Here is a 15,367-nt window from a genome sequence, read left to right as displayed (position 1 = left end):
TGCTTGCTGTCACTGTGTGTTACTCCTGGAGGAGGGTGAGTTCACCCACATTTTCTGCTTTTGGGGGCAGTTCCCTGTAGTTAAAAAATTATGTATGGGAAAACCCAAGGGCCAGGCCCGGGCCTGGCAGCCAGAAAGGCGATCTTCATCCAGTGGTGTCTAGAGACTGAGTTTGGGGACTGTGGGAACCTGCACCCGCTTTCGTCACAGAGCATCGGAACTAGAAGCGCCACCCCCTGCCCCCACCCGCTGTCCTCCCTCCCTCCCTTCCCTCCCTCCCACCTTTGAATATTCCAGATGGAAGAGGTGAGCACAGCGGCTAGGAGAGCGAACTCTGGATCAGGCTGCCAATATTCATATCCCTTCTTACTCTGACCTGGGCCGACTGCTCAATTCCATGTCCCAGTGTGAGACGGGGCCAGCGGCAAGGCTGAGGGTCAAATGACGCAGTTCCTGTGGCGCACGCAGCGCAGCGTCAGGCACACGGCACTCAAACGTTAGTAGGGAATATGCACCAGACCTATGTTAGGCATGAATCCATTCAGCTAACGTTAGAGTTTACCACGTGCCAAACACTGTTCTCTTAGGCTCTGGAATAAAGCAATGAGTCAAACTCCCTAATCTCTCATGCTTGCAGTAAAAGAGGTGGACAATAAACAAATAAATTATTTTATTTCAAACAGTAATACGAGGTAAGTCAGGTTAAGGGGGGCAGTGGGCGTGCACCCATTATGTGGAGACGTCAGGAGGAGGTGACATTGGAACTAAGGCCCAAGTAAGCAGCCAGTTGTGTGGGGATCTGGAAAGAGCAGAACAAGGGTAAATGACTGCACTGGAAATTGCGTGGCTAGAGGTATGGGTCTGGGAGCTACTAGGGTACTGATGATGTGTAAAGTCCTGAGACTGGATGCTGTTACCCGAGAGTCCAATGAGAAGAGGACCGAGCCTTGGGGCCCATCAGCTTTTAGAATTTGGAAAGAAGAGAAAAGAAAAAATGAATTTGACATACTCCCTGTCTCCCGAGGCAGCAGACTTGCTGGACAGGTGGTAATTAACCAGTGGGCGGGGTCAGGTGGGCAGAAAAGTGCTCCAATCAGACAGCACCAGGTGAAAAGACAGAGAGCCCTACAAGGGCACAGAACATTCGGGGAAGCACAGCAGTCTGATGTTTCTAAGGAATGTGAATCCGTGTGGTGAGACGAAAGACTGAGGTGGGGTTGGGCCAGATCACAGGGGGTTCCTGTACCCTGGGAAGTTCAGCTTGAAGTGTCGTAGGCAGTGGAGTGACATGGTCAGATGTGAGGTGTAGGCAGCTACTGAGAACAATGTATTTGAGGAAACAAGACCAGGTCTAGGGGACCAGAAGAAGGATAAGAGCTGAATGAAGACCACGGTAGTCGGGACAGAGGAGAATGGAGTGGTGCTCGGGATGTTCAAAGGTGTTCCATGTCAACACTGACATGGGTTTGGGAAGACTGCATGTTCTATGCCTCTTGTACATCTGGAATACAATATCCCAATAGTGATGGCTCTGAAAAGTCTTGTGCTAAAGACTTTAAAAAATTACTATGTATTTTAGAGCAGTTTTAGGTTAGCCATAAAATGCACCCCCTGCCTCCCAACCCCGCCTCCTCCCCTTCTGACCTTGCACCAGCATGGTCAGTGCATTTGCCACAATTCATGAACCTATGTTGACAATCATTATCGCCACAAATCCCTAATTTACATTAGGGTTCACTCTTGTACACTTTATGGGTTTTGACAACTGTATGGTGACAGTATCATACAGAATAGTTTCACCATTTTAAAAGACTTGTGTGGTCTGCCTATTTATCTCTCCCTCCCAACGCCTGGCAACCACAGGTGTTTTCTTTTTTTTTTTTACTGTTTCCATAGTTATGCTTTTTAAAAAATGTCATATAGTTGAAGTCATACTGTATGTAGCCTTTTCAAACAGGCTATTTCCCTTAATAATACACATTTAAGTTTCCTCCAAATCTTTTCATGGCTTGATAGCTCATTTCTTTTTACAACTGAGTGGTATTCCATTGTCTGGATGGGCCACAGTTTATTTACCCACTCATTTTCTGGAGGACATTTTTGTTGCTTCCAAGTTCTGGCAATTATAAATAAAGTTACCATAAACATTTTTTGTGCGTTTTTTGGTGTGGACATGAATTTCCAGTTCATTTGGGTAAGTACCAAGGAGCGTGACTACTGGATTATATGCTGAGTATGTTTAGCTTTGTAAGAAATTGCCAAACTGTCCGCCGAAGTGCCCGCACCGGTTTCCATTCCACCAGCAGTGAATGAGAGTCTCCATTGCCGCGCACCCTTGCGAGCATTTGGTGGTGTCAGCGGTTCGGGTTTTGGCCGTCCTGAGAGGTGCGTAGTGGTGTTTCATTGTTGTTTTAGTGTCCAATTCCCGAATGTGTAATGTCGAACATCTTTTTGTATGTTCACTGGTCATCTGTGCATCTTTTTTGATAAGGGGTCTACTCAGGTCTCAAGTAGCTATCCAGTTGTCCTAATGTCCCTTACCGAATAATCCCACATTACGCCACTAATTTGAAACGTCACTTTTTAAAAATATTTTTTATTTATTTATTTTTAGAGAGAGGGGAAGGGAAGGAGAAAGAGTGGGAGAAAAACATCCATGTGTAGTTGCCTCTCATGTGGCCCCTACTGGGGACCAGGCCTGCAGCCCAGGCATGTGCCCTGACTGGGAATCGAACCACGATCCTTTGCTTCACAGGCCCGTGCTCAATCCACTGAGCTACACCACCCAGGGCTGAAATGTCACTTTTATAAAATATTAAATTTATTTTTTAAATATTTTATTTATTTATCTTTAGAGGGGAAGGGAAGGAGAGAGGGAGAGAAATATCAATGTATGGTTGCCTCTGCCGAGGACACACAATGTATCATATATTAAATTTAAATTCTCAAATCTGTTTGTGGGTTTCCAACTTCATTTCACTAATTTATGAGTATATTTTGGCACCTTTTTATTTTTATTTTTGTGCTTCTATAATACAAGGTAATATCTTATTGGTAGGGCAATTCTGACTTCATCATTGTTGGAAATTTATACTGGGCTGTTCTGGAACACTTTAAAATCATTTAACTTAGGAAAAAGCAAAGCTGAGATTTTGATTGGGGAGTGTTAAAGTGGAGGAAGGTAACATTTAGGATGTTCTATTTCCATCCATGACTATGGTGTATGTCACTAGGTTCTTTATTTAAATCGGTAACTTATTCATAATGTCCTACATAATTCTCGTTTATTTTTAGTTTTACTTTTTCAATATTATGAAAATATTTAAGCATACAGAAAAGTTGAAAGAATTGTACATTGACCATCCATGTACCACTACCTAAAATACCATTTATATACCGTTTATATACCATTTACTCTATTTAATGCTCTATTTTGGGGTAGCAGATAGGCACATAGCCTGCCAGGATTTACCACTTGCAAGTTGCGTCATGTAGGGCAAGGTACTTAACCTCTTCAAGCCCCAGTTTTCTTACCTGCAAACTGCAGGTAATAATAGTACCTCAAGGGGTTGGTTGTTAGGAGGACTAACTCAGTTAAAATATGGACTGCACTTAGAACGAAGCCTCATTCTGTACATACTGTATGCTAATGGGTTAGTCTTCTTGGACTGCTGTGACAAAACGCCATAGACTGGGTGGCTTAAACACCAGAAATTGATGTTCTCATGGTTCCCAGAGCTAGAAGTCCGGGATCAAGGACCAGCGGGCGGTTTGGGGGGAGGGCTCTCTTCCCCGCGCGGGTTGTACCAAGTGCCTTCTTCCCGAATCCTCACCATGATCTTTCCTCAGGGCCCGCACCTTCCGAGAGAGCCAGTCCTCTGGCGCATCTGCTCGGGAGAACACTGAGCCTAAAGCTTTAGGGCCCCACCTTTACAATCTCATTTAATTACTTCCTTTCCCCAAATACAGCTACTCTGGGGTTGGGGTTTCAACACACGAATTTGGGGGAGCATACGAAGAGAGACAAACATGTGACCCATAACAGCTAGCAACTACATAGTTTTATGCTGTTTTCTAAATTGCTATTTTTGTAACCACTGACGTGAAGTATGTATTTGGAATGATGTACTACCATTTTGTTAAGAAGACAAAAATGCATCAATTTCAGTATGATCACTTTTGCACAAAAAACCCCAACTCCATAAAAATGCATTTAAAAACTGTTGTCTCTGTGTGTGGGTATGTGTGTGCCCCAAATGGTAGCAATGGTTATCTCTGCTTGGCGAGACTATAGATAATTATTTTTCCTTTGTGTATTTTCTGGAATTCCAGAAATATAGGGAAAACGATGAACGTAAGAACTTATTGAACAGCAGAACAAAGACCTACCTGATCGTGGTATTCTCTTAATAAAAATGTTCTCTTAATAGAACATTTGTTGTTCTATTTTCAATCTTTTCTGCGTACCTCTTATTAAGGGACAGTGGTATGGGTTTGAACTCTTTTAATACCAACGTTGTTTGAACAACAAAAAAGTGATACCGACGTTTCCTGTCTGTCAAGGGTTTCACGCCTCCCCACGGAAACACAGGGCCGTTCTTGGCGCAGAAGAGCTGGTCAACTCGGCAGTGTCTCCGGGTGAGCGCGGATGAGAACACAGGCTCCGGCTCCTCCTGCTTCACCAGGGGGAGGCCGCAGACGGAGTGGGGCGGGACCACGCGGCAAGCGTCCCGTGGGGGCCCCTGTAGGACGGGTGCTGCCCCGAGGCGGCCGGGACCGCACGCAGAGGCCAGGGGAGAGCTGCGTGGGAGCGCCTTCGCGTGGCCCGGGCACAATCCACGGGAGAGCTAGGGTTTGGGGTCCAGGCGCGTGAAGGGGTGAGCGGGGACTGTCAGGGTCCGGGGAGCGGACTGGGAGTCGGGCTCAGACAAAGTCTGTCCAGCCCTGGAGGAAGGTTCGTCCTCTCCCAAGGGGAGGACACGGGGTGGCAGGGTGTCGTGATTTGCCACAGCTGGTAAGTGAAGGAGCTGGCATTCCAACCCAGGCCTTTTTTGATTCCAAATCTGATTATTTAAAACAATACTGCTTAAAACAATTGGGTTTTACTCATTTAAACAAACAAACAAACAAACAAACCGCTTCGTGACACCAGCACAGAGCTTTGGCCCGTGTGGGTTGTGTCTTTCCAGGACCCCTGCGTAGCTTTGTAGAAACTGTCCCGTGACCCATGCAGGTTCTAGAACTCTGACCACGAGACAGAGCCTTTGGTGACTCGGACGTTTTCTGTCCAGCATTGCCAGGGGAGTCTGGAGGTGACTGCTTAGGATCGGTACCTGGAGCCCAGCTGCCTGCTGAGGGGACAGGTGGAGCTCCAGATGGGAGGTGTTCCTGGGAAGCCTTGACGTTAAAAGGTCCGCACTCTGGGTTTTGGCATCTTACGTTCCCTGGGTTCCTAAGAGGGAGGACACACATACAACTGTGAAATCTTCTTTCAGCGTTTCCGGCCTATCAGCATCAAAAGTGGACAAGCCCAACAGGGGCTCTGCCTTGTGGGCCGAGGCAGGAGAATCCCCCAGAAGGGAGTGCGGAGGGCTTCACGCTGCAGCAGCTCCTCATCACCGGCCCACCGGGGCCAGCGCCTGGGCGAAGCTGCACCATCCAAGGAAGGCCCAGGAGGGGGCGCCCCTGTGTGAGGACGTGACTAAGACGCATGAAGGAGAAGGTGCGATCAGACTGACAGGCGGGAGGGAGGCAAAGCAACATTAGTGTGGGGGAGAAGGTAGACACCAGAGCAGAAGCATCTCTTAGAGTGACAGCCGAGTAAGAGGGTTTCTGGAGCTCTTTTTTTTTTAAATTTTATTTATTTATTTATCTTTAGAAGGGAAGGAGAGAGGGAGAGAGACATCAATCTATGGTTGCCTTTTGTGCGTCCCCTGCTGGGAGTTGGTCTGCAGGGAACTGGCCTGCAACCCAGGCATGTGCCCTGACTGGGAATCGAACCGCGATCCTCTGGTTTGCAGGCCTGTGCTCAATCCACTGAGCTACGCCAGCCAGGGCTTGGAGCTCTTGATTAGGGCTCCTGGCCTGGGATTTTCCTGAGTACTGGTGGCCACTTCAGCCTAAAGCCAATATTTCAGCTTCATGGTTGTGTTCTTCTTCCTCTTCCTCTTCTTCAGGGGAAGGACAAAGAAAGAGAGGGACAGAAACATCAAGGTGTGGTTGCCTCTTGCACGGCTCCAACTGGGGACCTGGCCTGCAATCCAGGCATGTGCCCTGACTGGGAATTGAACCAGCAATGCTTTGGTTTGCAGGCCCGCGCTCAATCCACTGAGCTACACAAGCCAGCATATGTTACTTCTTTTTATCTTTTTATCTTCTTCATAGGCAATTGGGGCAGGGTGGACTTGCTTGATTTTCCTTGTTTCACAGCAGGAATGTGAATAAAATGAGAGACCTGGCCAGGTGGCTAGATGAGAAGTAGAAGGTCTCAGGGAGAGTCTGAAGTAAGCCTGGAGTATCTCGTGCTAGAAAGCAAGGGAGAGCTCAAGGGCTAATGGACAGTTAGTTCTCAGGTGGGTGGGGGATCCAGGTTCAAGGGGCTTCCGCTGGACGAATGTGAGACAGTTTAAGTATCCGTATTGATGGTAACACCTTGAATAAATGAAATCCCACACGTTTAAATGACAACATTTAAAACAGAAAGAAGGGGAAAAACTCACCAACATTGGTGGTGGTTAATACATGGATTGCTTACTTGGAAAATAGATTCATATGGGAATGAAAGCTACATTGACCTTGCTTTTTAGATCATTTCCAGTTGTTGAGAGAAAGCTCTTTTCAGTAAAAACCTGCCAATACCAAACGTAGATGGGATAATAGAATATTTTATAGTAAATGAAATAATTGAAAGGTTGATGGGGAACAGGATATTTACATGGTGTCAAAGTATCACCCCCACAAATTACTTTTGCCGGGAAAGTACATATTTTCCAAGGTCTGGTAATCAGATCTTAACTGAGTGTCCCAGGAATGAGGGGACCTGGAGTTTTGTGCCCTCTGGTTAATGCAATACAAAGCACATGGTACACCCATGAGGTCATCCTGTCAAAAATGTTTAACCTGACCCTAAATTAAGCTTAAAGGCTGAACTTCTGGGTTAAAGAAAGTACAGGGGACAGAGGAATAAGGGTACAGTGAGACTGTTCTGGTCTCTGAAAAAACTAACGTCAAGGAAAAGAAAGGAACACTATTCTAGAGTAAGAGCCATTAGAAATAACAACCACTTTGAATGTGTGAACCTTGATTGGCTCCTGGCTTGGAAAAGTTTCAGAATAAAAAAGGGTTTCTGGACAGCTGAGGAAATCCGAATATGGACTGAATGTTTAGATGATAGTATGAAGTGATCGTTAACTTTGTCAGGTGTGATAAATGATACCATGGTTATGCAGGAGAATATTCTTATTTGAAGTATTTGGGGATGAAGTATCATCACATCTGTAACTTTAAAATGGTCCAGATAAAATACAGATGAAGCCAATATGGCAAATGTTAACAATTGTTGGATGTAGGTGGCGGATAAATGGGTGTTCAACATTTATGATAAAAAGTTGGGAAATACTTGAAAAATAATTAAATAAAAAAATTGGGAAAAAAAAAGTTGGGAAAAAATACAAGCACAATAATTCATGTGCCGTCATTCCTAGTTCACATTTTTTAAATTTTCATTTCAGTTTTTAGAGAGGGCGAAGGGAGGGCAAGAAACATCACTGTGAGAGAGAAACATCCATTGGTTGCATTCCATTCGCTCCCCCGGGGGGACCAAACTTGTGACCCAGGCATGTGCCTCAACCAGGAATCACATGGCGACCTTTCTTTTCATGGGACAGTGCCCACCCAACTGAGCCCTGCCAGCTGGGACCTAGTTCATATATATTTTTTGTATTTTTTAAAGATTTCATTAATTTGTCTTAGAGGGAAAGGGAAGGAGAGAGAGAGAGAAATATCAATGTACGGTTGCCTCTCGTGCATCCCCTGCCGGGAACTGGGAACTGGCCTGCAACCCAGGCATGTGCCCTGACTGGGAATCGAACCACGATCTTGTGGTTTGCAGGCCCGTGCTCAATCCACTGAGCTACACCAGCCAGGGCCTAGTTCATATTTTTAATGCCTCAAATGCAGTCAGTCTTTCTTGAATTCTGGCAGCCTGGCAGGGTGTTGGGACTTACACTGGAGTAGATGGGGGAAATGCACCAGCTGCAGTTTCTACCCCTATGCTCACAGTAGTGCTCAGTTGGAGGTTGTTCTAAACATAAATGCAATAGGCAGACTGAGGTAGATACCGGAGCAGAGATAAAAATGAAGTCTTTGGGGAGCACAGGGAGAGGACGCTTTTTTTCTCATTCAGGGTGTCTGAGAAAACATCACTTGATACCTGAAGTAGGACTCGGGGGAAAGTACTGAGGTGGGAGCTGTCCAGATGCATTCAAAGAATGGTGAGTTGGATGATATGGGTGCTACGTCCAGTGGATGAAGGAGGGTGTTCAGGGGGAGATAATATTTGGAGAAACAGCTTTTGGGTTGGTTGTGGGTGATCTTGCCGTCCCCAAGAGTGGACTGGCCTGCTAGATCTGTGCTTTCGGGCCAGCATTGACACTGGGAAACGTAATCCCCAAAACAGTGCACTGCAGGTCCTCCTCATTGATGAGGCTCCAGTCTGCGCTTGAGTCCTTCTAGATGTCCCTCTTTGTGACTGGATTGAGACAGTAGCCTGTTCAGCAGGTCTGCAGGCAGCTTTGCTGTTTGGGGATTTCGGGGAGATGCAAGCCTCATGGCTCTCTTCCCTCCCCAGCTCTGCTCCCTCAGGATGCTGCTGAGACCCAGGGAGAACATTCGAAGGATGAGGGGATGCCCGGGGCCCAGACAGCAGAATCCAGGTGGGTTGGGATTCCCTTTCACTTTCTTGAAATTGCTTTTTATATTTTAAGAGCCCCGGACTTGGATTTTCTTTGATTCATCTTCCTGGCTTGGATATTCTTAGCTTGTTCAAAGAAACCAGGCTGCATCTGCTGATTTCACAGATAATTTCCCCACCAGCAGGAACCTTCCTCCGGGGCCCTCCTGTTTCTAGCAAGCCCATACCAATTAGCCAACACATTTAAAAATTGTGCCATTGTGTGTGTGTGTGTGTGTGTGCGCGCGTGAAGGCATATCATGTAATTTTTGCCCGTAAACCTCAGGGATGGCATCTGTGGGAAAGAAAAACACTGCAAAACATTTTAAGCAGCATTTAAAAATGAACAGAACCAGGATCTGATATTCTTGGAGATGAATACACTTCATTAATTAACTTTAAGAGAGGCTTTTTGGTTACGTCCAGGGGCAGAATTGCAGCTGGAAAGAGAAATAAGGAGAGGAACTGCTGGCAGGTCGTGGAGGGCACAAACTACATGGGCTGAGCAGAAAAGGAAGGAAACTTCTAAGGGCAGTTCAGCTGCGTCCCTGTCTCACAAACGAGTTCCTTGGAAAACCAATGGCACTGGCAGAGTGCCGTGCTGCCAAACCCTGGAAGCACAGAGAAGTACAAGTTATAGAGTAATCAGAGAAAACCAGTTTAAAGGGAGACATTATTGGAGAACATAGGTGCTTTAAAGTGGGGTGCCCTTAGCTTCCAAAACCACATGGCACAGGGTTTGGCCCCATACCCTTAACCATCCTCAGTGTCAGCCTAGTAGTCCTGACATGCATTCCAGGATGTACAATGACATAAAAACCTTAAAATAGTCTCGCTACTGAAGGAACTTGTTATCTCAGTTTTCTGGCTTCTGGGTTCGCTTTGCATTTGGGAATATTTTTGAAAAAGAACTATCAAATGGTTATTTCATTTGTGTAGATCATAAATAGCAGGCTCCTGTATTTGAGTGCCTGCTTCCATCTCATTGCTTTTTCAGGGCTTCTCATCAATATCTTTTTTAATATAGATGTAGCTTTTCTACCTTTATTAGGATGGGCTAAACTACTGTAGCAAATGGACTCTAGAATTTGGCTCAAATAGAAGGGAATTTCTTGTTTCTTTACTGGTCTGGAGGAACTGTTTAGTTCAATGGCCACTTCTTTTCCACCCGGTGAATCTGGAGCCAAGATTTCTCCCACATGGTGGCTCCACACCCCCCGAGAGCTTCCACATCATCTAAATGTACCCAGCAGTGGAAGAAGCTCATTTGAGAGGTTTTTTTTTTTTTAACAGACCAGCCTACAGTAGTTCAGATCACTTTCCCTGTCATTCACTTAACGGGGAGATCTTTGTCACTTCCCTCAGTCAAATCCAAGGAAGACTGGGAAACACAGCGTAGTGGTGTGTCAGGAGGATGGGAGGTCAGGTTTCAGAGGACGGCCCGCAGTCCCTGCCACAGTCCCCACGGAGCCTCTGTCTTCTACACGGCAGTTACGTCTCTTCGAAAACGTCCGCAGATGCACTCTGCTGGTTTCAGCCATCCCTTTGGTATGGATATTCTCCATATTTTCATCTTGGTCTATGCAGCCACAGAAACTCTATCCCCTCATCTTTGTACAGACGCACTATTGTCACTTCAAACCCAGTGTGTCCCAAAATAGAAGCCACCTTCACTCCCAAACAAGTTTCTCATCCCAACTCCTCCTGTCCTTTGTCTCGTGAGGTTAGCAGTACTGCATCGTGCTTTACACTCTGGTTTCCCGCTCAGTCCCCCTAGTTTGTTCTTTGATATTGCCTCTTAGCTCCATCTCTCTTGAGGCAATGCTGAGCCAGGTATATCGCATACCAATTAGTATGATTTCTAGCTGCATTTGGTATCTTATTTTCTTTCTCTGAATCATTTCGAATACTCCTGCCTGATCTGACCACTCAAAATATGACATTTGTCTTGTTTCTACCTTAAAAAGAAAGTTAAGTGATTCACTGTTTCCTGTAGTAAGTAATGTAGACATCTCTACTTGCTTTTTAAGTTCACTCCAAAATTTATTCAGCAATTACTGAACACTTTGTATTATTATTAAAGTGAGGTTAGAAATCCTAGGGAATATGATTCTTCTGTGAGCAAGAAATGTTGGTGTTTTAGGGTGGCAGGGTCCAGGGTGGATGGATAGGAATAGAGAGTAAAAATCAGAGAAACTACTGATCCAAAAATGTGTGTCATATACAGATAGAATACATATACTCTACCCTTTAAGATTTTTAGTTAATACTTCAACATAAATGAAGATCATTTCCCCCCTCTTAAATAGGCAAAAATTAGGAAGATTGAGTTTGCAGGGAAAGGCGCTCACATTCACTGAGAGTGCACACACTCACGATCCAGTGATTCCTCCTTAGTACATCCTGTGAATCACTGTCAGGATTGTGCGCAAGTGTGTGTATAACAAGAAGGTGGAGATGCCCTAATTATTTTTCAGTACAGAAAAGTCAAAGTATGGTATGTCCGTAAAGTAGAATGCAACACAGTTTAAAATATGAAATAAGTCTAAATGTATAGACATAGAAGGGGGCCCATAGATACAGGTGAGTTAAAAAACAGAACAGAGCAGATACATAGCTATAGGTATGCCGTGATCCCTTTTTTGTGCAACCGTGTATTTATGACCATATATACATCAATGCACACATTCCCATGCACACATCATTGGGAAATGTTGAACAGGCGCATTCCAAAATCCTAAGGGGCTAGAGGGAACAGGGATAGGATTGAGGGAGGCTATCTAATTTCAGTGACTACATTCCTATAATTTAACACTTTAAATTAATGGGTAAAAAGTATGAGACAAATACAACTTTCAGTGAAGAAAATTCTGTCACGGAAGTATGAGCTTGAGATGATATGGTATTAGAATCCCATTTTCTTTAATCTTATCTCTTGATATTTGCCCTTACAACACTGCCCTCTTCTTATTCCATTTCCTCTTGCAATGCACGTGAATAAACTCCCAATTTCTTTTTTCTAGTTTTATTTATTTATTTATCTTTAAAGAGGGGAAGAGAGGGAGAAAGAGAAAGAGAGAAACATCAATGTGTGAGAGAAACATTAATCAGTTGCCTCTCACACACGCCCCACCAGGGACCAGGCCTGCAACCCATACATGCCCCCTGGCCAGGAATTGAGCTGACAACCTTTCACTCTGCAAGATAATGCCCCACCAACTGAGCCACCCTGGTCAGGGCTCTCCCAGTGACTTCTGAAAGTCACCTCACATATTTTTAACAGCTTCCTTTGCTCACTTCCTCACTTCCTTTCATTTTAGCTTTCTAGGTGGCAGGATCACAGGTGAAGACAGTCCAGGTTTTCTATACCTGGTATATATTATTGTCATTCTTTCCCATTATCACGATAGCCATTCATTTTTTTAAATGCAAGGAATATTGGATTTCTTTCGAGCTTGGAGAGTAAAACAGAAACCAAAGAGCGAATCTTAAAGAATTGACATTTTGTGGGAAGAATTACACCATGGCCTGATGAAGGAAATGTCCACATGAGGAAGCGCCTTGTGTTCCACATTTAGAAGAGTTTCCAAATGTGATTAGTTAGGGAGCCACCGGGAAAACCAAGGGATGGGTGAGGGGCAAATCCCCTTGAGCCACAGGAAACTGCTCATTCAGGAGAAAGACCAAGAATCTAACAAATTTGAGAAAAGCATTGATGTGAGCTTCAAAGATATTCCAGGACCAGTAGGTTCTCAAAGAAAAAAGAGACCATAGATATGACATATCTTGGAAGAGAAGATGCGATTTAGATTTGATGAATCATTCAAGGAGTTATACAAGAATGAAAACCTTTGAGTGTAATAGTTGTGAAAAAAATCTTCACACAGCTCACTCACAGAACACGTGAGAATTCATACTGGAGAAAAACCTTTCAGATGTAAAGAATGTGGAAAAGCCTTTAGCCAAAAGTCATCTCTTATTCCACATCAGAGAATCCCTATGGTGAGAAGCCTATGAATGTAAGGGATGTGGGGAAATCTCCAGACATCTGTCATTTCTTACTGAACATGTAGAGTCCATACTGGGGAGAAGCCCTATGAATGTGGTGAGTGTGAGAAAGTATTCAGCCAGAGCACTGGGCTGATCCAGCATCTAAGAACTCATGTGAGAGAGAAACCTTTCACAGGTAAAAAAGCATTTTCCCCCAGATTAGACACCTCAGGCAACATGAGATTATTTGTATTGGTTGAAACCCTATATTTGTAATGTGTGTAGTAAAACCTTCAGCCATAGCACATACCTGACTCAACACAGAGAACTCATACTGGGGGAAGACCATATAAATGTAAGGAACGTGGGAAAGCCTTTAGCCAAAGAATACATCTTTCCATTCATCAGGGAGTACACACTGGAGTGACACTTTACAAATGTAATCGTTGTGGGGAAGCCTTTAGGCATGATGCATCCTTTGCCAAACATCAGAGGATTCATACTGGAGATAAACCTTGTGATTGTAATGAACGTGGGAAAGTCTTCAGCCATAGTTCATCACTTATCCGACATTGTAAAACACATTTAAGGAACCTTCAGCAATGACAGGAAAGATGTTCAACATCAAGGAATCCTCATATTGGAACAAAAGCCTCTACAATAGTGGTTTTCTGACATTTGGATTTCAAAAACCAACATTTTTTTATTGGTTTGACCCAATGTTACAGCTATTAGTTTTGTCACATTAAGTGAAAGAACCTATTATCAGCATTGCTTCAGAAAAGAAGGGCATTTTAATATTTAAAAATATAGGAAGGTTATAATTATAAAGAATAGACCTTTACATTGAATTAAGTCAGCTTTATGAAAACCTTCCAAAGTTGTCTTTATTTTTCTTATTGCACTATTAGTCAGTGAAAACTTCATCACAGCAGGTCATCTGTAGACTGACTTCTGAGAGTCACTGTTTTAAATACCTTTTAATGAGTCAGAATAAAATGTAATATATCCTTTTTACTATAGCTCCTTATGTGGCTAGAAAAGGCAGAAATAAAAATATTGGTTGGCTCACTTTTAGAGGAAGTAATGTTAAGGGAAAGTTTCTAGAATTGATAGATAACCTACTATGCGTGTGAGGCTTCTATATTTTTAATGGTTTTTTATAGACAGCAAACTGTTCTTGTAATGTGCCAGATAGTAAATACGTAATATGCTGTGTGCTGTCAGAACCACTTAGCTCTACAGTTTTAGTGCATAAGCATCCAGAGACAACACGTGAATCAGGTATCCTGATCATGGCACTGCTACCTTCGGCCAAATACTTTGTTATGGGCAGCTCCCTGTATGCTGTGTATGTTTAGCAGTATCTCTGACTACAAATGCCAGTACCAGATGCCAATAGTCCCCCACCATAGTGACAACTGAAAAGGTCTCCAAACCTTGCTAGATGTCCATGGGGTCAAGATTGCCCCTACTTGAGGACTCGCATAACTGAATGTTCCAATAAATTAAAAAAAAACAACAGGTGTTGAGTTGCATTTAGCCCAAGAGCTATAGTTTGCCTCTCCTATGTAAAGAGTATGTAAATGGCTAATAATGGCAAGAAACTCAGTTGGTGTCAAATTACTATGTCTATCTATGCCATGACTCCTATCTTCTTATCAGGTTTTTTTTTGGTATTTTGTTGCAAGAATTTAAAAAAGATCACATTTGTAATGTTGTTGTGTAAGCCTAGGAATTATTTATCATGATATTTATACAGACTTCAATCTATAATGATTTTTTTTTTATTTTTAGAGAAAGAGAGGGAGGGAGACAGAGAAACAGTCATTTGTTGTTCCACCTATTTACAAATTCGCTGGTTGACTCTTGTATGTGCCTTGACCAGGAATTGAACCCACAACCTTGGTGTATTGCGATGATGCTCTAACCAACTGAGCTAACTGGCCAGGGCTAATGATGCTTTTTCATTCATCCATAAGTACTTAGGGATGTATCTCTAAAACATAACTGCAATGCTATTATTACACCTATATTGAAATTGGTGGCCACTTAAATTCTTTTAAATGTTTTCCTTTGATAAGTATAAAGTATTAGATTTGAAAATGGGCATTCTGTTGATTGGCAGGGATAGCCCCCAGAGCAATACATTTAGAAACCCACCAAAGAGGACCAGGGAGAAGGTGATTTCAGGGGCCATATTGAGGCAAGGAAGCATGAGAGAGGAAAGGGAAAAATGGACTCACAGTACTGCACTGCACTTAATAGATACTGTATCCTTCCGAACATAATTGGAGGTAGATCAAGTTCAGGTAAGGTGTTTTTACACAGCAGAACAACTCAATTGCCTGAGCATTGTAAGTGTGAACTTTAAAAAGTACAGCTATAAATCCAGAATATATGTTCTAGATTTTTTCTATTACCACA

General features: G+C 43.6%; 1 pseudogene; it reads left to right on the top strand.

Moving 5' to 3' along the window:
• The first annotated feature begins 5,710 nt into the window (after positions 1–5,710).
• LOC118977604 (zinc finger protein 69 homolog B-like) lies at positions 5,711–14,739 on the top strand (annotated as a pseudogene).
• The last annotated feature ends 628 nt before the right edge of the window (positions 14,740–15,367 follow it).

This window comes from Sturnira hondurensis, unplaced genomic scaffold, assembly GCF_014824575.4.
Source record: "Sturnira hondurensis isolate 20B ecotype Veracruz unplaced genomic scaffold, ASM1482457v3 Scaffold0021490, whole genome shotgun sequence".
Taxonomy (NCBI): domain Eukaryota; kingdom Metazoa; phylum Chordata; class Mammalia; order Chiroptera; family Phyllostomidae; genus Sturnira; species Sturnira hondurensis.
The sequence above is the reverse complement of the archived record's forward strand: the minus strand, read 5'-3'. Positions and strand labels throughout refer to the sequence as shown.